The sequence below is a fragment of the Poecile atricapillus genome, chromosome 19, assembly GCF_030490865.1.
Source record: "Poecile atricapillus isolate bPoeAtr1 chromosome 19, bPoeAtr1.hap1, whole genome shotgun sequence".
NCBI classification, from domain to species: Eukaryota; Metazoa; Chordata; class Aves; order Passeriformes; family Paridae; genus Poecile; species Poecile atricapillus.
The window spans coordinates 9,662,742-9,686,022 of NC_081267.1; the positions used below are offsets into that span (position 1 = coordinate 9,662,742).

Below are 23,281 nucleotides of genomic sequence, written 5' to 3' on the forward strand. Positions count from 1 at the left end.
AGAGCTGCTGCTTCAGGGCTCATTTCTGGCTGGGCTCTGAAAAGCCACTGCTGCTCCAGGAGCCTGACTGGGAAGCAATTGGCCCCGGCATCCTGGGGACAAGATAATAATGAAACAACTCTTCATGGCAGCAGAGACAAGGCAGGGGCAGAGGAAAGGGGAGAGCCAGGCCCAGGGGACATGGCTGCAATGGTGATGGCTGTGAGGTCACTGCCACTGCAGCAGCCTGGCTGGCCCTCAGCAGATATTCTGGCCAGGAGCACTGTGAGGGCACCCAGCACACCAGAGAACCCACACAACAGGAATTCCATCCTTGGGGATGGGAGGGGCTTTCACTGTGTCAGGTTGCACAGAGATCCTGCTCTTGGAGCATTCTTGGGATGGGGCATCGACTTGTCTGGAAAAGCAGTTGCAGTTTTGTGCCACTCTCATAAAATATCTGATTAAAACTTTTCCTCCTTCTAAAAAATATAAATTAACTCTTGATCACTTTAAAGATATTCATCCCTGTCACTGCAAGATTTGGGAGGAAATAACTTTGACCAGTGCTTCCATTTTCACACACCATGGAGAGGACCCAAAAATCTCCAAGGATGGGGTTTGGAGGCCTCATCACATAAGCAGCAGGTAGAGGCTGAGGGCTCTGGGCTGTGCAGCTGAAAGGTCCTGCCAGAGGCAACTTGTGCAGCCCTTTGGCCATGGCTGCTGGCCCTGGGCCTGAGGCCAGCAGGGGACAAGTGACCCTGGCAGCCCTGGGGCCTCATTGCCTCCTTGTCCCTGCTCAGCAGCCTGGCAGGGGCCGCCCCATGGTGCTGCCCTTGGCATTGCACATCCGCACATGCCAGTGCCCCGGGAAGAGCCCTGAGCAATGAGGGAGGGACAGCATCTGCCTTGCCAGGGGCTGGGGCTCAGCCCTTGGCCCTTGGCACTCCTGAAACACATCCAGCTTTGCTCAGCACCACAGACACCTTTCCCTTGCTTGTCCCCAGCTGGCATCAGGGCCTCCAGTCTTCTGCTCTACCTGGAACCTGGGGACGCTTTCTCACTCGTGTCTCTCATTTCAACTACAAGAAACTTCAGTGTTTCCATCTGACTTGGAGCTCTTGAGAAGTTTCTGGAGCACACTCTGAGGGACTGAGTGTGATGCAAAGAGCCCCAAAGGCCTGAGAGGGTGATGAAAGTGCTGGTGCTGTGTCTGTGCTGCTGAGCTGGGCCGGGCTCCTGGCCCAGAGGCAGCTCCTGGCAAGGGCAGCGCTGCAGAGAGACAGCTCTGGCCAGGAGCAGCTCCTGAGCACAGCCCAGCAGGGCTGGGGCCCTGCCAGGGCAGCTCAGGGACACGAGCAGGCCCAGACAGAGCTCCCAGGGGCTCAGCACTGGCAGGGGCTGTGGGATGTGCCAGAGGGGGCTGTGTCACAGCAGCACCTCTGTGGCTGTGTCCTGGAGCCCCAGAGCAGCTGTGATGTCAGAAAGGGTCTGTGTGACAGCTCCGAGTGGGTTGTGTGAGGTCACAGCTGGGGCTGTGACATCACAGAGTTTGTTGTGTGAGGTCACTGAGCAGCTACAGCATCATAGAGGGGACTGTGTGACATCACAGAGAAGGCTGTGAGATCATGGCATGGCTGTATGACATCATAGACCTGGTTGTGATGTCAAAGTATGTGCAGTGACATTATAGGGTATCTGTATGACATCACAGAGGTGGCTGTGTGACATCACTGATGGGGTTATGACATCACAGAGCTGACTGTGACATCATGAAGGATGGTGTGAGGCCATTGAGCAGAGATTGCCATCATAGAGGTTGGCTCTGTGACATCACAGACCAGGATGTGACATAACAGAACAGACTGTGACATCACAGGTTGAATTTTTGACATCATAGTCTTCTGTGACATCGCAGTACAGCTGTATGACAACACATGATAACATCCCAGAGTTGTCTCACTTAACAGAGCTCAAACTTAACAGGACTTCAGTTATCCCTTAACCTTAACTGAAACCTCAAATGTCACAATTTAGCAAAACAACAGCATTTACTGTATTTAACCTAACTTATAACCTATGACTTAGCGAAGTAGCAGAGGAATAATACTAAACAGTATTTAAATTAGCTTATAATTTATATTAAACATAACAATGGAGCAAAAGAAGAACACTAGGCAGCATTTAACTTATCTAGGTTATACCTCATGACTTACCCTCACTCACAGGCCTGACTGACTGAGATCTCCAAGTCACTCCAGCCCCTCCGAGAGCAGCATTTCTGCCACATTTGCCAGGGCACAGCACTGGTGTGTGCACACAGACACAAAGAGGCAGTGCAAGACAGCTGTGAGAAATTCCCCTGCAGGGCAGGGAAATGCTCCCTGTGGATGCTTTGGCATCTCCCCAGCGGGCGAAGGGCTGAGCCTGGAGGAGTGGGGGGATCGGCCCAGGCTCCGTCCTTGTTCGGGGATGCCCCGAGTGCAGCAAACGGGAGAGTTCCCAGCTCACAGAGGCCCCACTCAGAGGGAGGTGGCTGGCCCAGGAGAGCTGCAAGGGGCTCCTTTTGGAGTGCTGTTTGTAGGGCCCCAAGAGAGGGGCTTCAGGCACAGCAATGTTTCATCCTGGCCGCACTTGGCATCAACAGCTTTCTTTGCAAGGCTGAGAACAGGGATGTTGTGCCACGCAGGGAACAGAAACAGTTCCCAGGGCTGCTCCTGAAGCAAGCAGGAGCTGCTTGGGCAGCAGCAGTGCCTGGGAGCAGACAGTGTTTCTGATGAGCTGCAGAGGAGCTGAGCCCAGGGGCTGTTGGCCAAGGCCCAGGCCCAAGGAGCATTTCTCAGCTGGCAGGGCGGCCTGAGGAGGGGAGGGGGGAATGCACCAGCACAGGGCCCCATGGAACCCAGGGACCATTGTGACACTGTGGGGCTCCATGAAATAAACAAAGCATTGTGACACTGTGAGGCCTCATGGAACAGTGAGACCATTGTGGTCCCCACAGAACCAAGAGGACCATTGGGATACTGTGGGGCCTCGTGAAACCAAGAGGCCTTTGTGACACTGCAGTGCTGCATGGAACCAAAGGTCCATTGTGACATTGAGGGGCTGTAAGAGACAGTCCAAAGACTCTGTCATCTGTCTCACAACCGTCTCAAGAACAGAGACTGAGACCCTGAATATCACAAGGGACTTGGTTTGGGGGTTTGGGCCTAGCTGAGGTGGATGTTTGCTAAGTGATTGTTTGCAGGTGGTTGCACGGTACACTGCCCTCGATCCTGCTGGCGAGCAGAGGTTTGTGAGTGGTACCCTGTGCAATGGGTTTCTATGACTCATGGCCCTCATTCCTGCTGGTGGACAAAGGCTTGCAAGGTGTGGTTTGCTCTGTACCCTACACCTGCCCCCTGCACCATGGAATCCATCACAATGCTCATCAATCTCCTCTGGTTTTGGCCCTGCGCCCCTCGCTTTGCAAAAGACTATAAAATTATACCCCAAACTTACCTTCCTTTGAGATCTCCCCAACAAACAGAAGACTCTGCATCGTTGGACGGCTGAGTGGACTTCGATGTTGGTAGCTATAATCCCCTTACTCTCTGTTCCTTATGCTTTACTTTCTCTTCTTTTAGCTCTATTGCATATTAGTGCTGATGAGCACTCAATAAAGTGTGTTTTCTTGTTTAAGTCCTTGGTTTGCTGATAATCTTTTGTACTCTAAGATCCAACAAAAGAATCCCACTTTGCAGATTGTGACGGGGCCACTGTGGCACCGTGGGGCTACATGGAAGCACAGAGTCCATGGTGACAGTCGGGGTCCTCGTGGAACCACAGAGGCCACTGTGACACTGCTGGGCCTTGTGGAACCAAGGGGTCACTGTGGAACCAAGGAGACCCTGGTGAGACCCTGGGGCCCAGTGGGATCAAGGGGCCATTGTTCCATTGCAAGGACGGCTGGAACTAAGGGAACACCTGTGACACTGTGGTGCCCCATGGTACCAAAGGTCCCTGGTGATACTGCAGGATCTTGTGTAACCAGGCCCCATGTCCTGGTGACACTGCAGGATCTTGTATAACCAGGACTCCATTGTGGCACTGCACCACCAAGGGATTCATTGTGACACTCTGAGGCCTCATGGAACCAAGAGGCCCCTGTGACACTGCAGGGCCTTGTGGAACCATGCAGAGCATTGTGACAGAGCAGGACCTCGTGTCATGATGGGCCCATTGGGACACTGCAGGGCCCCATGGAACCAAGGGGCCAGTGTTGCTCCTCAGGGACTCCTGGAATGAAGGAAAATTGTTTGACACTGTGGTGCCCCTTGGGACCAAGAAGCCATGGTGACACTGTGGAACCAAGGAGAGCATTGCTGCACTGAGAGACCTCATGGAACCAAGGATCCACTGGGACACTGCAGAGCCCAAGGATCCAAGAGACTTTGTGATACTGAGGGGTCCTATGGAACCAAAGGGACACTGTGACCCTGGGAGGCTTCATGGAATCTTGGAGACCATTGTGACACTCTAGGGCCCCATGGAACCGTGGTGACACCAGGTTGGCTGGGAGTGTTGATGTGCTGCAGGGTAGGAGGGCTCTGCACAGGGACCTGGACAGGCTGGATCCAGGGCCCAAACCCAACAAGGTGAGGCTTAACAAGTCGAAGTTCCAGGTCCTGCACTTTGGCCCCAACAACCCCTGCAGTGCTACAGGCTGGGGACAGAGTGGCTGAACAGCAGCCAGGCAGAAAGGGACCTGGGGTACTGATGGACAGCAGGCTGGGCATGAGCCAGCAGTGTGCCCAGGTGGCCAAGGTGGCCAATAGCTCCTGGCCTGGATCAGGAACAGTGTGGCCAGCAGGAGCAGACTTCAGTACCACCCCTGATTTGCCCCCAGCTCTGCACACAAACATTGCTGCTGCAGCTCCAGAGAAGGGAACAAAAGGGGGATCTCTGGAGAAAACTTTGCTGGGAAACACTTTAGTTCCTTTAAAGCCACCAAGAGTGCAGCCCCTCATTGGCACAGTCTGTGGCCAAAGGGAAGATGGAGAGAGAAACAAAATGAGAAATGGCAGAAACAATTATATTTTATTTTGGACAAGATCTAAAAATTAAAACAAAGAAAACATCCAAAATGAGACCAACAAAGAGTATCAAAAATGAATTTTATTACAAGTGATTTGCAGAAATTGGCCAGAAGTTTAATGTTCCTGAAACCATCCAGTCATCAGTGTCCACACTGCAGCCTTGAGCTCCTGGTTCCTCAGGCTGTAGATGAGGGGGTTCAGGGCTGGAGGCACCATTGAGTACAGAACTGACACTGTCAGATCCAGGGATGGGGAGGAGATGGAGGGGGGCTTCAGGTGAGCAAACATGAGAGTGCTGATAAACAGGGAGACCACAGCCAGGTGAGGGAGGCAGGTGGAAAAGGCTTTGTGCCGTCCCTGCTCAGAGGGGATCCTCAGCACAGCCCTGAAGATCTGCACATAGGAGAAAACAATGAACACAAAACAGCCAAATACCAAACAGGCACTGACTGCAATAAGCCCAAATTCTCTAGTGTAGGAATTTGAGCAGGAGAGCTTGAGGATCTGTGGGATTTCACAGAAGAAATGGCCCAGGACATTGCCATGGCACAGGGGCAGGGAAAATGTATTGGCTGTGTGCAGCAGTGAATAGAGAAAGCCACTGGCCCAGGCAGCTGCTGCCATGTGGGCACAAGCTCTGCTGCCCAGGAGGGTCCCATAGTGCAGGGGTTTGCAGATGGACACGTAGCGGTCGTAGCACATGATGGTCAGGAGGAAATACTCTGTTGCAGCACAGAAAACAAAAAAAAATACTTGTGCTGCACATCCTGAGTAGGAGATGTGTCTGGTGTCCCAGAGGGAATTATGCATGGCTTTGGGCACAGTGGTGCAGATGGAGCCCAGGTCAGTGAGGGCCAGGTTGAGCAGGAAGAAGAACATGGGGCTGTGCAGGTGGTGGCTGCAGGCTACGGCGCTGATGATGAGGCCGTTGCCCAGGAGGGCAGCCAGGGAGATGCCCAGGAAGAGGCAGAAGTGCAGGAGCTGCAGCTGCCGCGTGTCTGCCAGTGCCAGCAGGAGGAAGTGGCTGATGGAGCTGCTGTTGGACATTTGCTGTGGCTGCACATGAGGACCTGTTCATGAAGAAAAAGAGCAGTGACAAATCAGGAGAGACTGGGATTCACCCACCTTTGTTCCTGTGCTGGGAAAATCTTCACCCAGGTCCCTGCCTGAGCTCCAGCTGTGCTGTCTGACTGTTCCAGGAGCAGCCAGGCCTGTGCCTGGGGGCTCTCCAGGAGCCATCCCTGCCCTGCTGCCCTGGGTTTGTGGCCATGCTGGAGAGGGACATGGCTGTAAATTCAGGATTTGTCAGAGGATTCACTCCTAATGCAGAAAGGTTTGTTGCCCTCTGCACACACACTTCTAAAATATGGCAGGAGTTGGTTTTAGGAATTGTCTTCTTACCCACAAATCATTCCTGGTTCTCTGAGGTCAGAAATCCCCAGCTTTTCTGCTGCACTCAGAATTTCCCACTGAGAGATGTGAGAGGCAAAGGATTCCCTGTGGCTTAGGGAAGGTGAGGGGCTGGATGGGCTTGTTCCCAACTGCCCTGGGTTTGCACCTTTGGCTGGAATCAGAGCACAATCCCACTCCTGTGTCACCCTGGCATAAACCAGAGCCTGCCCAGAGCAGAGGGATCCCTGAATGTCTCACCCTCTCTAAAGGTCTCTGGGCAAGGTCTCAGCACCCCCCTCTGCCAAGGACACTCACGGCTCCCTTGGCAGAGCCAACAGCATTTCCTCACCTGTGGCATCTCTGCCCTTCCCCGTGGGACATTCAGGGAACTCTGAGAGGCTCTGGCACAGATTTGCAGCCAGGAGGGCAGCTCAGAGCTTGGAAGGACACAGCAAGGAGATCCCCAGACGTGCCCATGATGGGATCTCAGGGAGGGAGGCTCAGCTCATTCCCCTTTCCCATGGACTGCTTTGCCCACAGCCCCACAGGTCACAGGGAAGCTGGGACACCCCATTCCCATGGATACACCTGCCTGGCAGCAATCCCAAGGGCAGGGCCGGACTCAGCTGCTGCAGATGCCAGAGGTTCCCTGAGAGCCCCAGATACCAATGACAATATCAGAGCAGTGCATTTAGGCTGTTTAGGAGGCTCCCAGCAGAGAGACTGAGCACCCAAACTTACAATTCTGGCAACTCTGTAAATGTTCCAACATCACTTTGATATTCCTGGTGTGTCACTTTCAACTCAGAATGTTCCGTGATTCTGGGATTACAATTCCTCTTCTGCTTCTCTCATGCCCCTGCTGTCTATAATCAAAAGAGGAAAAAACGCCTTGTAATGGTGTTAGAACAGTAAAGTAAAAACCAGACTTTTATTGGAAGCTTCCAGGTGTCCCAGTGGGGATGGGCCACACCCGGCCCCTTATTTCAACTATTTATTAAGGTTGATTAATTAGGATATTTAACAGAAACATTCAATTAGAGATTCAGCTGCCCTAGTTACACACCCCTGATTCAATCCATTAGAGTAGGTCCAAGGGTTTCTTTGCCCCACTTTTTGTTATGACTGCCCACATTCTGGTTACAAAACAAAATGCTCTTCTTGTAGCTCCTCTCCCTGATGATAAGACAATGCAGTATTTCAGAAATGTATTTAGAAGGTCAGTTTATTGTTCTAAAATCTAAGAGGAAGGTTAGGAAACATACTAGAGTTAATTAAGGATATAATATAATATAATATAATATAATATAATATAATATAATATAATATAATATAATATAATATAATATAATATAATATAATATAATATAATATAATATAATATAATATAATATAATATAATATAATATAATATAATATAATGTAACGTAACGTAACGTAACATAACGTAACATAACATAACATAACATAACGTAACATAATACTATATAAGTATATAATAGCAGTTTCACAGAGTTAAGTAAGGATTAAAATTTTATAATTATATAATAATAGTTTACCGATCTAAAAATATATTAAAGATGCAGAAAACCAAAATGTTCTTCTTGTAGCTCCTCTCCCTGATGATAAGACAATTTAGTATTTCAGAGACGTATTTAGAAAATGAGATTATTGTTCTAAAATCTAAGAGAAAGGTTAGGAAACATACTAGAGTTAATTAAGGATAATAGTTATATAAGTATATAATAGTAGTTTAATAGAGTTAATTAAGGATTATAATTTTATAATTATATCATAGTAGTTTACAGATCTAAAAATATATTAAACATATATAAAAAGCAAAAGTATTTTTGTCATCATCTCAACATTCCCACCCTGCTCAAAGACAGAAACTGAAAACAGTCTCAGGAAAGCTCCTGATCTTTACAGCAATCTGAGTCTCAGCTTCTTTTGGGAAGTGTCCTCCGGAGCTGTGCCCAGGCAGGTCTGGAGCTGGGAGCAGCCCTGCCCCACACAGCCCCTCTCAGCAGCAGCACCTGCCCTGCTCAGGGTGGCTCCTTCCCCCCACAGCTTCTCCCCAGCGCTGGGAGCAGCTCCCCGGGCCGGCTGAGAGCTGTCCCTGGCAGGCAGCAGAGTCCCTGCCCCAGCACAGCGCCCTGGGCTGCAGGACCCTGCTCTGCAGGACAGCCCTGGCTGCTCTACACAAGGGACAGGCAGAGAATGTACTCACAGAGTCTGTAGGCACTGGCATGTTCCAGCTTGAGGAGATGCCTCCAGGAGCTGCAGCTGCATTGTCCTGCAGCCAGAGGCTTCCTGTGTCAAGGGCTGGCAGTGATTCTGCCCCAGGCACTTCTCAGCACCTTCCCAGCCCTGACTGATTGAAGCTCTCTGTGCCTCTGGGCTGTGCCCAGGGTGGCTGCAGGCAGTGCCCCAGCCCTGCTGGGCTGGCAGAAGAGCTGCTCAGCAAGAGAAATGTGCTTTTGAAGCTCTTCTTGGTTTTCAGGAGCTGCCTCTGTGCCAGGAGCCTGGCCCAGCTCAGCAGCACAGACACAGCAGCAGGACTTTAATGAGCCTCTTGGGGCTTTGTGCTGAGGCCCTGAACATCAGTCCCTGAGAGGGAGGGGAAGAAAGCTCTCAAGAACTCCAAGTCAGAATCCAACTCCAAAGTTTCTTTTCCTTTTAATGGGTCCCACTGAGGGACATGACTGAGAAAGTGTCCCCAGGCCCCAGGCAGAGCAGAGAACTGGAGGCACTGATGACAGCTGGGGACAAAGAGAAGCCAAGTCTTGGTGCCCTGGGCCACAGCAGCCTCTGTGCCAGCAAGGGCTGTGAGGAGACACCTTGTCCTGAGGCCCTGGGGCCTCCTGGCACAGCCCCAGCAAGGCTGGCCACTGTCACCCCCTTGGCCTGCCCTCAGCATCCCCCCTAGCCCACATGCCAGTGGCCTCAGGGATCTGCTGGAAGGAGTCCCTGGGGAGCCTTGCTCAGGAATGGCCCTGGGGGGCTCCTTCATGCTCCCAGGGACTGCAGCTTTTTCAAAGGACTTTGGCTTTTGCATTGGAGTCTCTGAGAGGTTTGTGCAATCCTGGCCTCCAATTATCTGCTGTAATTAGTCCCTTGAGAGGCTTTGCCAGTAACAACACTTAGTGGGGCTCATTAATGCTTCAAGGTACTTCAGGTTCTTAAGGCACTTTCCTTTTTCCTTCCCACACTGAGTCTCTGAGAAGTTTGTGCAATCATGGCCCCAATTATCTGCTTTAACGAGTCCCTTGGGAGCTTTGCATTGACACTCAGTGGGGCTTGTCAATACTTTGAGATACTCAGGGTTTTTTCAGCTACTTTGGATTTTCCATCCCACACTGAGTCTCTGAGAGGTTTTTGTGCAATCCTGGCCTCCAATTCTCTCCTCCAAGGAGTCCATGAGGAGCCTGTGTTGGGGATGGACCTCAGTGGGAACCATTAATGCCTCAAGAAACTTTGGGTTTTTCCTCTGACTTTGACTCCAGGAAAAGTTTCTGCAATCTCCTCTCAGGCCCTGAGGTTCAAGGGCTCAGCTCCAAATGCACCACGGGGCTCATTAAGATCAAAGAAATCCTAACAATCCATGTCTGTGCCTTGATTTCCCTCTGGTCTGGTGCAGTTCTTAGGAAAGTTTCTTACAATAGTTCTGTATAAATAGTTCAAAGAACTTCTAAGAAATATGTGTTCCTATTTTAAAGGTGTCTTTTATTCCTGTTCTCTTTAGAGCAGAGATGATTGCAGCATTCATTGGATATTGATCCAGGGTCTCTCCTAAGGAGGTTTGGCCAGGTCAGAGAAGCTGTGCCTTGAGGTCTGACCCAGTGTGGACAACCTTGCTCCACATTCCCCAGCCCCATCCTGTCTCTCCTCACTCCCCTGGGACCTGCTTTGCTCACAGAACTGGCTGCACTCAGGCAAAGAGGGGTTTTCCTTCTTTGATTTTAGCAATCTAAAACTGCTGAGTTTCCCCATGGAAAACAGACACCCTCCTCAAGTGTGTGCCAAGCCCAAGGTGCCACCAAGGAGGTTCCCCTTCCCCAAGGCAGAACCACACAAGGAATGTTTCAGACACACAGGAGTTCTACAATAAACACAAACCCAGAGTTGGCTGAAGGCAGAATTAGAGCAGCTGCTGAAGGACAGAGAAGCTTTGAACTCCTTGCAGCTGAAAGCACCAAGTGTGTTTTTGGGAGGTGAGTGAGTGAGGCAAGAGTGAGGGAAGGGAAATGCAGAGAGCCCTGGAAGTGTTTCTGTGCAGACAAGCTGCTGCAAGGGCAGCGTTGGACTTCTCTGGGGGGAACTGTGAGGGGGGTTTGGTGGAGAGTGACTTCCCCAGTGACCTCGAGATGTCACACAGCCACCTGTGATGTCACAGCCCACTCAGTGGTGTCACACAACCTGCCCCGGGATATCACACCACCTTTCTGTGATGTCACATCTCTTCCTATATGCCACAAAACTATCTCGTGATGTCACATAGCCTCCTGTGATGTCACACAGCCACATTTGATGTCATAGTTCACTCTATGATATCACAGTCAGCACTATGATGTCATACAACCTGTCCTGAGATGTCACATGGCTCTTCTATGATGTCATTGCCCACTCTAGGATTTCATATCACAACCATGTGGTGTCACAGTCTGCTCTGTGATGTCACAACCCTCTCTGTGATGCTGTACAACTAACCTCTAATGTCACAGTGCTCTCTGACATCACAACCCACTAAGTGATATCACCCAGCCCACACTGTGATGTCATAAAGCCACACTGTGATGCCACACCCTGCTTTCTGATGTCACAGAATCCCCTCTATGATGCTGTAGCTGCTCAGTGACCTCACACAACAAACTCTGTCATGTCACAGCCCCATCTGTGACCTCACACAACCCACTCGGAGCTGTCACACAGCCCCTTTCTGACATCACAGCTGCTCTGGGGCTCCAGGACACAAACCACAGAGGTGCCGCTGTGACACAGCCCCCTCTGGGACATCCCACAGCCCCTGCCAGTGCTGAGCCCCTGGGAGCTCTGTCTGGGCCTGCTCGTGTCCCTGAGCTGCCCTGGCAGGGCCCCAGCCCTGCTGGGCTGTGCTCAGGAGCTGCTCCTGGCCAGAGCTGTCTCTCTGCAGCGCTGCCCTTGCCAGGAGCTGCCTCTGGGCCAGGAGCCCGGCCCAGCTCAGCAGCACAGACACAGCACCAGCACTTTCATCACCCTCTCGGGCCTCTGGGGCTCTTGGCATCACACTCAGTCCCTCAGAGTGTGCTCCAAAAACTTCTCAAGAGCTCCAAGTCAGATGGAAACACTGAAGTTTCTTGTAGTGGAAATGAGAGACACGAGTGAGAAAGCGTCCCCAGGTTCCAGGTAGAGCAGAAGACTGGAGGCCCTGATGGCAGCTGGGGACAAGCAAGGGAAAGGTGTCTGTGGTGCTGAGCAAAGCTGGATGTGTTTCAGGAATGCCAAGGGCCAAGGGCTGAGCCCCAGCCCCTGGCAAGGCAGATGCTGTCCCTCCCTCATTGCTCAGGGCTCTTCCCGGGGCACTGGCATGTGGGGATGTGCAATGCCAAGGGCAGCACCATGGGGCGGCCCCTGCCAGGCTGCTGAGCAGGGACAAGGAGGCAATGAGGCCCCAGGGCTGCCAGGGTCACTTGTCCCCTGCTGGCCTCAGGCCCAGGGCCAGCAGCCATGGCCAAAGGGCTGCACAAGTTGCCTCTGGCAGGGCCTTGCAGCTGCACAGCCCAGGGCGCTCAGCCTACACCTGCTGCTTATGTGATGGGGCCTCCAAACCCCATCCTGGGTGATTTTTGGGTCCTCTCCATGGTTTGTAAAAATAGAAATGCTGGTCAAAGTTATTTTCTCACAAATCTTGCAGTGACAGAACAAGGATCAATAGCTTTAAACTGAAGAAGAGTGGATTTAGATTTGTTAGAAGGAGAAAATATTTTACAATGAGAGTGGCACAAAACTGCAACTGCTTTTCCAGACAAGTCGATGCCCCATCCCAGGACTGCTCCCAGAGTAGGAGCTCTGTGCAACCTGACACAGTGAAAGCCCCTCCCCTCCCCAAGGATGGAATTCCTGTTGTGTGGGTTCTCTGATGTGCTGGGTGCCCTCACAACCCTCCAGGCCAGAATGTCTGCTGAGGGCCAGCCAGGCTGCTGCAGTGGCAGTGACCTCACAGCCATCACCACTGCAGCCATGTCCCCTGGGCCTGGCTCTCCCCTTTCCTCTGCCCGTGCCTGGTCTCTGCTGGGATGAAGAATTGTTTCATTATTATTTTGTCCCCAAGGTTCTGGGGCCAATTGCTTCCCAGTCAGGCTCCTGGAGCAGCAGTGGCTTTTCAGAGCCCAGCCAGAAATGAGCCCTGAAGCAGCAGCTCTGCAGTGCTGGCCACCAGGCCGGGGTGCCAAGGGAGCCTTCTGGCCATGGCCTGGAAGCAGCTGCTGCTGCCAAGGTGCCTTTGGTGCCTCAGGCTGTTCCTGGCACAGCTCCCAGCACGGCACTCTGCACTTGTGCCCGAGCCCTTCCCTGGGTTGGGGCTGGCCTGGGGCTTTTCCTGCAGCAGGATCTGCCCTGGGCATGGCACAGGAAAGGCAGTTCCTGCTGGAGCAGGAGGCTGTGCCTGGAATGGGCTCCAACAACTCCAGCAAGGCCCTGTTTACTTCAAAATTGCTTCCTAGAGCACTATAGTCTAATAATTGTTATAGCTCCTCTACTCTGGAGTAAATAACTCTATTTTATGTTTGCTCTGTAGAGTAAATAAATCCTCCTGTCTAATCATGATCAGAATTAATCACAGCTGTATTTATAGAAATACATCTGGTGTTCTATCGTTAATCCTGTTGGACAAACTGCATTATGGTTCAATTCCACCTGCCCAATGTTTTACACATAAACATTTGACAACATCTGGGGCTGGGATTGGATCCTCCGGCTCCCAGTCTCCTGCCTAAGAAGGAATTTAAAAACCTAGGCATCCCGGGGAGGTTGGACAATCCATGGTGGTTGTTGAGTGTCATTTCTCCACCTCAAGTCATAGCAGGAGTTTCTCCAATAAAGAAATAAAGCTTTTGCCTGAAGCTCCCACTCTGCCCATGACAGGAAGCCCTGGGAGTGTCTGTGACATCCCGGCTCTTTGGCAGCCTGGGGACTCCTGGGATGTCACCGTGGAATTGCTGTGACTGCATCTGACCACACGGCTCTTCAGCATCCCCAGAAAACCCTGGGAGGTCTCTCTGGAGCCCCTGTCTCTTCCTGTGACATTCCGGCTCTTGAACAGCCTGGAGACTCTTGGAATGTCCCCATGGAGCTCCTCTGAGGGCCTGTAACAAATCTGATCCTTGATAGGCAACCATCACCAGCCCCCTGTTGCTATGGTCTGTTTCCATGACAACCATCACAGCCCCTGTTGCTATGGTCAGTTCCTTGGCAGCTCCATGGAGACCCCACGCCAGGGGTGGTTGCCATGGACACCAGCTCAGGCCTGGAGCCAGAGCCCGTTGCCATGGCAACCATTTGCAGTCCCATCCCCAGGCTCATGGGATCACAGAGCCACAGAATTGGCTGAGTTGGGAGGGACCCATGGGGATCCTCCAGTCCAACTGCTGGCCCTGCACAGGACACCCCAACAATCCCAGCCTGGGCCTGGCAGCGCTGGCCAAACGCTGCTGGAGCTCAGCCAGCCCTGGAGCTGGGAGCCTTCCCTGGGGAGCCTGTTCAGTGCCCCAGCAGCCTCGCGGGAAAAACCTTTTCCTCACATCCAGCCTAAACCTGCCCGCCTCAGCTCCAGCCGCTCCCTCCACTCCTGTCCCTGGGCACCAGAGGGAAGAGGTTCCCACAGCCCCCAGCCAGGGACCCGCTCCCAAGGCTGCTGCCCATGGCAACCAGGCCTGGCATCAGCTGGGATGCTCGGTTTCCACGGGCTGGGCTTCAGGAATGAGATTCCCCAACTTCCTGCTCCGGCTGAAACTGCGCTGCCTCTCGCTTCCCTCCCACCACCCATGGAAAGCAGAAAAGGCAAAGATCCCATTCTGGGATAAGAACAATTTATTGAGAACAGATGCAAGATAAGGAACAAACAGGAACAGAATCAATTTGGATAACAGAAGGCATAAGAAAAACTATTCACAGGGAAAACTGCTACCGACTGGCTCTTCCTGGCTACGTATCTCCTCCTGCCAAGAAAGGACACTCTTCTCCTCTGGTGAGAGAGAGGGAGTCCTTTTCCTGCCCCTGGCAATGACCTGAGATGGGATTAAATATAATGACAGGGACATGGTCCGACCCTAATGTTCTTTCATCTCACATTATGTCATTGCCATGGGCAGGAAAAGGTACAGGTGTCTTCCCAGCATGGATCACAGGGAACATGGATCACCAGGTCTCTTCCCAACATGGATCCTCCAAGAAGGGATGAAGCTGGAGCAGTGCAGAAAGCTCTTCCGGCACTTGAGGCACTTGGGGCACTCGCAGGGCTTCCCTTATTGGTGCCTCCGTTGGTGTGTGGTCAAGTTAGAGCTCTGGGTGAAGCACCTCCCACACTAGGGACACTTGTAGGGCCTCTCCCCAGTGTGGATGCGCCGGTGGGTGATGAGGTTGCAGTTGTGCTTGAAGCCCTTCCCACAGTCGGGGCAGCGGAAGGGCCTCTCATCCGTGTGAATCTGCTGGTGCAGGAGGAGATTGGAGCTGACCCGAAACCTCTTCCCACACTCAGGACACTCGTAGGGCCTCTCCCCAGTGTGGATGCGCCGGTGACGGATGAGTTGGGAGCTCCAGCTGAATCCCTTCCCACATTCCCCACACTCGTAGGGCCATTCCCCAGTGTGGATCATCTGGTGGTGGATCAGTTTGCTGCTCCAGCTGAAGCTCTTCTTATACTCCAAGCACTTGTAGGGCTTCTCCCCATCCTGAAGCTGCTCATGAACCACCAGCTCAGAGCCCCGGCTGGATCTCTGGCCGCCTTCCCGGCACAGGGTGGGTCTTTCCTCCTCAGAGCACCCTGGGATGGGTTTGGAGCCCCTCCTCCTGCGGGATCTCTGAAGCTTTTCCTCCCCATTGGTTTCCTGCACTGTGGAGCTGCTCAAAATGGCCTCTTCCACGAGGTTCTGCTGTGGGCATTTGTCCTCCCTGGTCTCCATCCTCAGCTCCTTGTCTGGAGGAGGAAGGACAAGGAGAGGATGGGATTTGCCTCCGTGCCAGAGGGAAGGGGAAGGAGATCCCCCCAGCGCATCCCTGGCAGGACGGCGTCGGCAGCGGGGTTGTCCTGCAGCCGGGGGCCATGCTGGGCTGGGAGATGGAGCAGGAGGGAAGGGGAAAGGGGTACTGACTTCCTCCTCACCTGCCTGGGCATCCTGGAGCATCTTCCTCTTCCTCACAGCTGCCTCCTCCATCCAGCCAAAAGTCTGGGAATGGGAAATCCTGGTTTGGGGAGAAATACAATTCATGAGCACATTGGATTAGGGGGTTCCTCCTGCCCAAGTCCATCTCTAAAAATCACAAGCTATCCATAAAAACCTCCCAAACACCAAGATTTAGCCCTGAAAATGCCTCCCAGGAGTTCCCCACCTCTGGTCTCTCCTTTTTGGTGTTCGGGGGTTCCCCCTGTCCCAGTTGCTGGGGGTCACACTTGTACTGGGGGTCCCCCATGTACTCAATCCCTGCCCTCCTAAGGCTGCTGGAAGTGCCAGGAATCCAAAAAGTTGCACCCATTTCCATCTCCCCACTTAGGAATGCTGGGACCCCCCAGTGTCCCCCAAGGGGCATTTTCCACTCAGCTTTGCAGTCCTTAAGTCGCAAATATCCCCTCCCAAAAAACCCAACCCAGGGACCCCCCAGGATATCTGGGCTGAGCTCCCCCTCTCGGGGCACCTGTGGGATGGGGGGTGATGATCCCACAGGTGGGGGACTGTGAATTCAGGGAGTTCTTGACCTCTTGGTTCCTTCTCTTTTCCCTTTTTTCCTCCTTTTTCCCTCCTCTTCCTGTTGAAGTGCATTTAAAAATTTATGGTCTGTCCCAAGGGAAGAACTCACCCTTGGTGTTGTATAAGGTCAGTCCCTACCTAACCTCCCTTTTCTTTTCCCTATCCCATTGGCTGTAACCCCCCTGTATCCCCTGGCCACCCCCTCCCCCAAGTTTAAACGACAGCACCCGAGGAATCTCAGCCTCTTTCTTGTCCCAGGCGATCCACATACAATAAACCCAGGACCACGTCTCGTAAGTCTGAGCCTTCTTTGTCTAAAATACCTTAGGTCTGTCGCCCTGAAAACTCAGCTTCTGAGCTTGCTAACATAGTTTTCTAAAGACTTTCCCAGGACAGTAACTGTAAACATAGATATGTGTACATTCTTTCTGTTACACGTCTTGTGATGGGCATCTCTCATGGCCAGTGCAGTGAGAAAGTGTTATCCTGACCATCCAATCCCTGGCCATGGTCAGGAGCCTATAAATCCTGGGGGGAAAAATAAACTCTGCTCTTTCCTTCACCACACCTCGACCTGTGTCCGTGTGATCTATTCATCGTCAGCGGCAACATAGGTCCATATTGGATATATTTTGAGACCCCTTCCCGCCCGTATTCTGAGAAGGGCGGACACATCCCCATGGGGGACAAGAATGAAGGGGTTTGTGGAGTATTTACAACATCTTCCTCCCTCTCCTCCCCTTCCATCCCTCCTCCTTCTCCTCCCTAACGCCAGCGCCTTCTCCTACTTCCATCCCTTCTCTCTCTCCTTCTTCATCCCTCCTCTTTCATCCCTCCTCCTCCTCCCCCAGGAGCAGTGACACCCTCGGTGCCCCGTTCCCAAACCCCTCACAGCCCACGGCAGGAGCGGGGATGGAGCCGGGACAGGTCGGGATGGGCAGCGCGGGGCTCTCCGCTGCTCCCACCCGCTGGGGACGGGGGGAACCCGGCCCGGGGAAAAGGAGAGGGAAACTGGGAAAATTGGGGGCTGCAGATCCAACCTGGGGCTGGCTGGGGACCCTGGCTGGGGACTGCCAGCCCTTGGGGCTGCTCTGGGGAGATGTGGGAGGGGGAACACAGAGAGGGCTGGGGGATCCCAGGAGTGGCAGCACTGGCAGGGACTGGTTTGTACTGGGGTAACTGGAAACTTACTGGGGTAACTGGGAATGACTGGGAATGAGCACAAGCATGCTGAGGGCAGCTGGGATATACTGGGAGTGACTGTGACCATACTGGGAACAGCTGGAACCACAGTGGGAGAAACTGGGAGTGAGTGGGACCATGCTGAGATGGACTGGGACTATTCCAGGGACAACTGGGATCATACTGGTAGGAACTGGGAAGAATTACAATTATTCTGGGATCATACTCTACTGGGATCATACTGGGATCACAGTGGGAGCAGCTGGGTCCCTGCTGGCTGAGACTGGGATCCCACTGAGGGTGACTGGAGTCATACTGGGATTGACTGGGAGTGGCTGGGAACAACTGGAATCATGCTGAGAGCAACTGGGAGGAGCTGGGAATGACTGGGAGTGTGCTGGGGCTGACTGGGATACACTGGGAGAGACAGGGAGTCCCAGGGATCACACTGGAGGCTACTGGGGTCATACTGGAACTGACAGGGAGCAACTGGGGGCCACTGGCCTCATACTGGGAGTGACTGGGATCAGACTGGGAGTTACTGCGATCATGCTGGGAGTGTGTAGAAAGCTGGAAAATTGGGGAAAAATGGGAAAAAAACCAGGATAAATTCAAGGAAAATGGAAGGGAAAATTCAGGGAAAAAACAGAAAAAATATCAGGATGAAATTCAAAAACATCAGGGAAAAATCAGGAAAAAATTGGGAAAAATTTGGGAAAAACAGGGGAAAATTTGATAAAAAATTGGAGAAAACCAGGAAAAATTTGGGGGAAAAAAAGAGAAAACTCAAGGAAAAAAATGGGAAAAAATTGGGGAAAAATCAGGAAAAGACAGTGGAAAAAATCTGGGAAAAATCGGGAAAAATCAGGAGAAAATGGGGAAAAAATCAGGAAAAAATAGGAAAAGAAAAAAATCATGAAAAACCAGGGAAATTTGGAAAAAATATTGGGGAAATCAGGAAAAAAACCTGGGAAAATCAGGAAAGAACTTGGAAAAATCAGGGAAAATCCAGAAAAGAAAGAGGAATAAAATCTGGAAAGAAATAGGATAAAACCCAGGAAAAATCAGGGATAAACTTGGGAAATTTGAGAAGAAATTGGGAAAAAGCTAGAAAAAATTTGGGAAAGTAAGAGAGAAGAATCAGGATAAAATGGGAAATACATGGAAAAAATTGTAAAAAATTGTGAGAAATGAGGGAAAATATCAGGACAAGAAAGCCAAAAAGACCCTGGGAAAATCAGGAAAAATCAGGAAAAAATATTTGAAAAATGAAGGAAAAACCAGAAATATTTGAGAAAAAATTGCAAAAAAATCAGGAAAATAATTGGGAAAAAATCAGAAAAAAAATGTGGAAAAAAAGGAAAAATCAGGGGAAAACCAGGGAAAAAACAGGAAAAGGATAAAAAAATCTGGAAAAATCTGAAAAAAACAATGAAAAAAATTAGGAAAAAATGGGGAAAACCAGAAAAATTAGGGAAAGGAAAAGGGAAAAATCAGGGGAAAAAATGGGATTAAAAACAGGAAAAAACACAAAAATCAAGGAAAAGTTTGAGAAAAAAAATGAAAAAATTTTGAAAAAAACCCCCACAAAAATAAAAAAAATAATGAAAAAAAATCGGGAAAAATCAAGAAAAAGTCGGGACTATCAGGAAAAAGATTGAGAAAAAATTGGGTAAAATTGAGAAAAGAGAGGGAAGAAACCTGGGAAAAATCAGGAAAAATCAGTAAAAATTTAGGAAATACACGAAAAAATCAGGGACAAATTGTGAAAAAAAATGGGGAATAACCAGGAAGAAATGGTGAAAAGAAGAGGGAAACATCCAGAAAAAGTGGGGGAAAATCAAGAAAAAAATTTAGGGAAAAAATTGGGAAAAAACAGGGAAAAATCAGGAAAAGAAAGAGGATGAAGACCAGGAAAAAAGTGGGAAAAAACAAGGAAAAAAGTCAAGGAAAAAATGAGTAAAAGGAAGCGGGGAAAAAATTTTTAGAAAAATGGGGAAAAAATTGGGAAAACGCCAGGAACTATCTAGGAAACAAACAGGAAAAAATCAGGAAAAATTAGGAAAAAAAGGGGATATACTGGGACAAATCAGAGAGAAAAATCAGGAAAAAAATTTGAAAAATATGTGAAAAAAATTGTGAGAAATGAGGAAAAAAAATCAGGAAAAGAAAAATGGAATAAAACCTGGAAGAAATCAGGGAAAAAAAGCAGAAAAAAAAAAATTAAAAATATTGGGGAAAAATCAGGAAAAAAATGGGAAAAACAGGGGAAAAAATTGGGAAAAAAATGGGGAAAACCAGGAAAATTACGGAAACATTTGAGAAAAAGTTGGTGAAAAGACAGAAAATTTTGGGAAAAGAAGAGAGAAAAACCAGGAAAAACAAAAACATCAGGAAAAAAATGGGAAAAAACTGGGAAAATTTCAGGGAAAAATGAGGAAAAAATCAGGAAAAAATAAGAAAAAAAAAATAGAGACAAAAATTGGGGAAAATAATGCAAAAAATCAGGAAAATAACAGGATTAAATCCCCCTATCTCATTTTTAAATGGAATTTTAGGAATTGCCTACCTGGGAGGTCGTAGAAGAATTTCCAGACCTGGGAATCCAGGGAGTGGGGAAAGGTGGAATTGCAGATGAGCTGCTCCAGATTTTTGGGAAGGTTGATGGTCTGGTCCTCTTCCAGCTTCCAGAATGTTTGGATGAATCCCACACCTCCTTCTGGCTGGAAATTATTGAAAAATCATGGAAAAATCATGGGAAAGCTGTGATTCAAATTCATGGAGTTTTTCCGCAAAGCACCCTTTTTTCCCGCCAATATTTCTATTTTTCCCCCCCAAAATATTAATTTTTGGGATAATTAAATTAGGAAGATTAGGGGGAAATAGGGAAAAGTAGGATGGAAATAGAGGAAAATGGGCAAAAAGTTGGGGAAAACTAGAAAAAAATGCAGGAAAAGAGAGAAAAATGGGAGGACAAATAGGAGAAAAATGGGGGGAAATTGAGTGAAAATGGTAAAAAAAATAGGGAAAAAGTGGGATAAAAATAGGGAAAAATGGGATGGAAATGGAGGAAAAATTGGGAAAAATGGGAGAGAAAAAATGGATGAAAATAAAGATAAAAAGATGGAAAAATGAGATAAAGCCAGGATAAAAATGGGGGGAAAAATGGGGGAAACTGGGAAAAAATGGGGGGAAAATAGGAATAAAAATGGTAAAAAATGAAGAGAAAGTGGCAGAAAAATGGAAGAAAAAGTGGAAAACAGGGGAGAACATGGGGGAAAAAATAAGGAAAAATGGAGCAAAAAGAGGGTAGAATGGGGAAATGCATAAAAATAGATTAATAATGGGAAAAAAATTGGGAAAATGTAGGAAAACAGAGGAAATTTGAGTAAAAAATGGAAGAAAAATAAGAAAAAAATCAGAAAAATTGAGAAAAAATTGAGGAAACATGAGATAAGAAAGGGGAAAATTCAGGAAGAAAATGAGAAAAATGGGGGAAATTATATAAAAATAAGATAAAAATAAGGAAAAATAGAGGAAAAATAAGGAATAAATTGGGATAAAAATAAGGAAAATTTGGGATAAACTGGCTAAAAATGAGGGAAAATGGGATAAAATTGGGGGAAAATAGAGTAAAAATGAGGGAAAAAATGGAGATAACATTTGGGGAAAATGGAGACAAATTGTACTCTAATAGGGAATGACTGGAAGTGATTTGGCTCATCCTGGTGCCAAGGAAACTGGAGCCACACGGGTGGAACTGCGCTCATGCTGGGAGCAGCCACTGCCGGCACCGGGAGCCCCGAGCCCCTTTCCCGGCCATGCCGGACCCGCATCCCCCCGGCCCCTTTTGCCGGGGCTCTGCCGCCACCGGGACCCCCCAAAAACACCTCCCGGGGAGCCCCGGGGTATTTGGGGCGAGCTCCCCCTCCCCGGGCACCTGCGGGATGGGGGCGATGGTCCCGAAGGAGCTGCAGATCCAGAGAGCGGGGAGCGCACGTGGAGCCTCCTCTGCCTGCTCCAGCTCTTCCTCCTCCTGCTCCTCCTCTTCCTCCTCCTCTGTCCCTGTGCGTGGTTCGGAGCCCTCGGGTGAGCGGGGCCGGGCCGGGACACGATGGGAAAGGGCTGGGTCCCCCCCAAACCGAGCTGGGGGCAGCGGAGGTTTGGGGGAACAATGGGAACGGGGCGGGACAGGGGAACAGGGGGAGGTGGGAGCACTGAGGGTCCCCCAGTTCACCCCAGGACCCCCAAGCCCCGTCCCAGCCCCCCCAGTTCCCCCCGCAGCCCCGGCTGAGGGGGGGCTCAGCCCAGGAGCCGCCGTCGTTCGGGGCTCCCCCGAGTGCAGGAACGGGAGAGTTCCCGGCTCGGGGAGGCCCCAGCAGAGGAGGGGATCTTGTCCCTCTTCCAGGGCCTTTCAGGGTCTTCAGGCCGCTTTAAAGAGGAGTTTTTCTCTTTTTCAGGTTTTTTGGGGGGATCCCACCACTACAGGGGTGTTTTTTCCTCCCCATTTTAGGGTGTTTGTGAGGCCGCAGCTCCACAAGCCCCTTTTGAGGGGGGATCATGACGGCTTAAAATGACATTTTTAGGGGTTTCCCCACCCCAAGCCCCTGTAGGGGATGTTTTTTAGGGGTGGATTGTTTTGGAGAACCTGCTGGTGGAGATGGGGACCCCATGCCAGGTATGAACCTTCTCAATGTCTGTATGGGGTTTTGCGGTTTTGGGGAGTTTTTGGAGCATCCAGGGATGTGTTTGGGATCAGGGGAGGTTGGGGTGTCCCGGGGGACTTGGGGGTTCTCGGCAGGTTTGGGGGTACCTGGGCGATGCGGGTGGCAGTGCTGGGGACCCCGTGCCAGGTTTGAACCTTCTCACTGTGCACGGGCAGCGTCAGCGTGTTCAGGGAGATCCTGGGGGGCCCGGGGGGTCACCCCAAATCCCAGGGACCCCAAATGCTGAGGGACCCCCCGAACTGCCCTAACCGCTGGATCTGCTGCAGGCAGGGGGGCACCAGCACTCGGCCCCCACCCTCCACCATCACAGGGGGGCTGTGGAAGGAATCTGGGGGTGCACGGACAGGTCGGGTGGGACCCCCAAAGTCCTGGGGGAGGGGACACAGGAGGACTTTCAAGAATTCCCGTTGTGGGGGGATGAGAGGGAACCAGGAAGAGTTTGGGGGGCTGGTTGTGTCATGAAGGGACCCCCAGGAGTCTTGTGGGGGGTGGGGCGGGCAAAGAACAGGGCGACCGCCAGGATGGGTTTGGGGGGGAAACGGACTGGAACTCCCATGGCAGTGGGATGGGGAGATCTGCCCTAAGAATTCCATGGGAATGGCATGGCAGTGAGATCCATCTACAGAGTTCACATGGGAATTGGACAGCAGTAGAATCCATCCGTGGAGGTCTTACTGGAATGGGATGTCTGAGATCCATCCATGGAATTTCCATGGGAATTCCCACGCTCCCAAATTTTGCCCTCCCAAATCCCACATTTGCATTCCCATATTCCCATGGGAATTCTGCCCTCCCCACCTTTACACTCCAGCGCCTCCCGCCCATATCTGACATATTTCCGGAGACATTCCCTGCAGCTGTGAGCCAGGGAATTTGTTAATCCCTCAGCCTGGATCTCAGGGATCCCCATGGCGGTGCCACAGTTGCCATCGCAGCCCCACAGATCCCCCAGCCCCGGCTCCCCCCGCTCAGCCCCGCT

The 23,281-nt window shown here is 50.8% G+C and overlaps 1 pseudogene; it reads right to left on the reverse strand.

The window, feature by feature from the left end:
* Nucleotides 1-23,281, reverse strand: part of LOC131586345 (uncharacterized) — a 982,094-nt pseudogene that overhangs the window by 783,009 nt on the left and 175,804 nt on the right.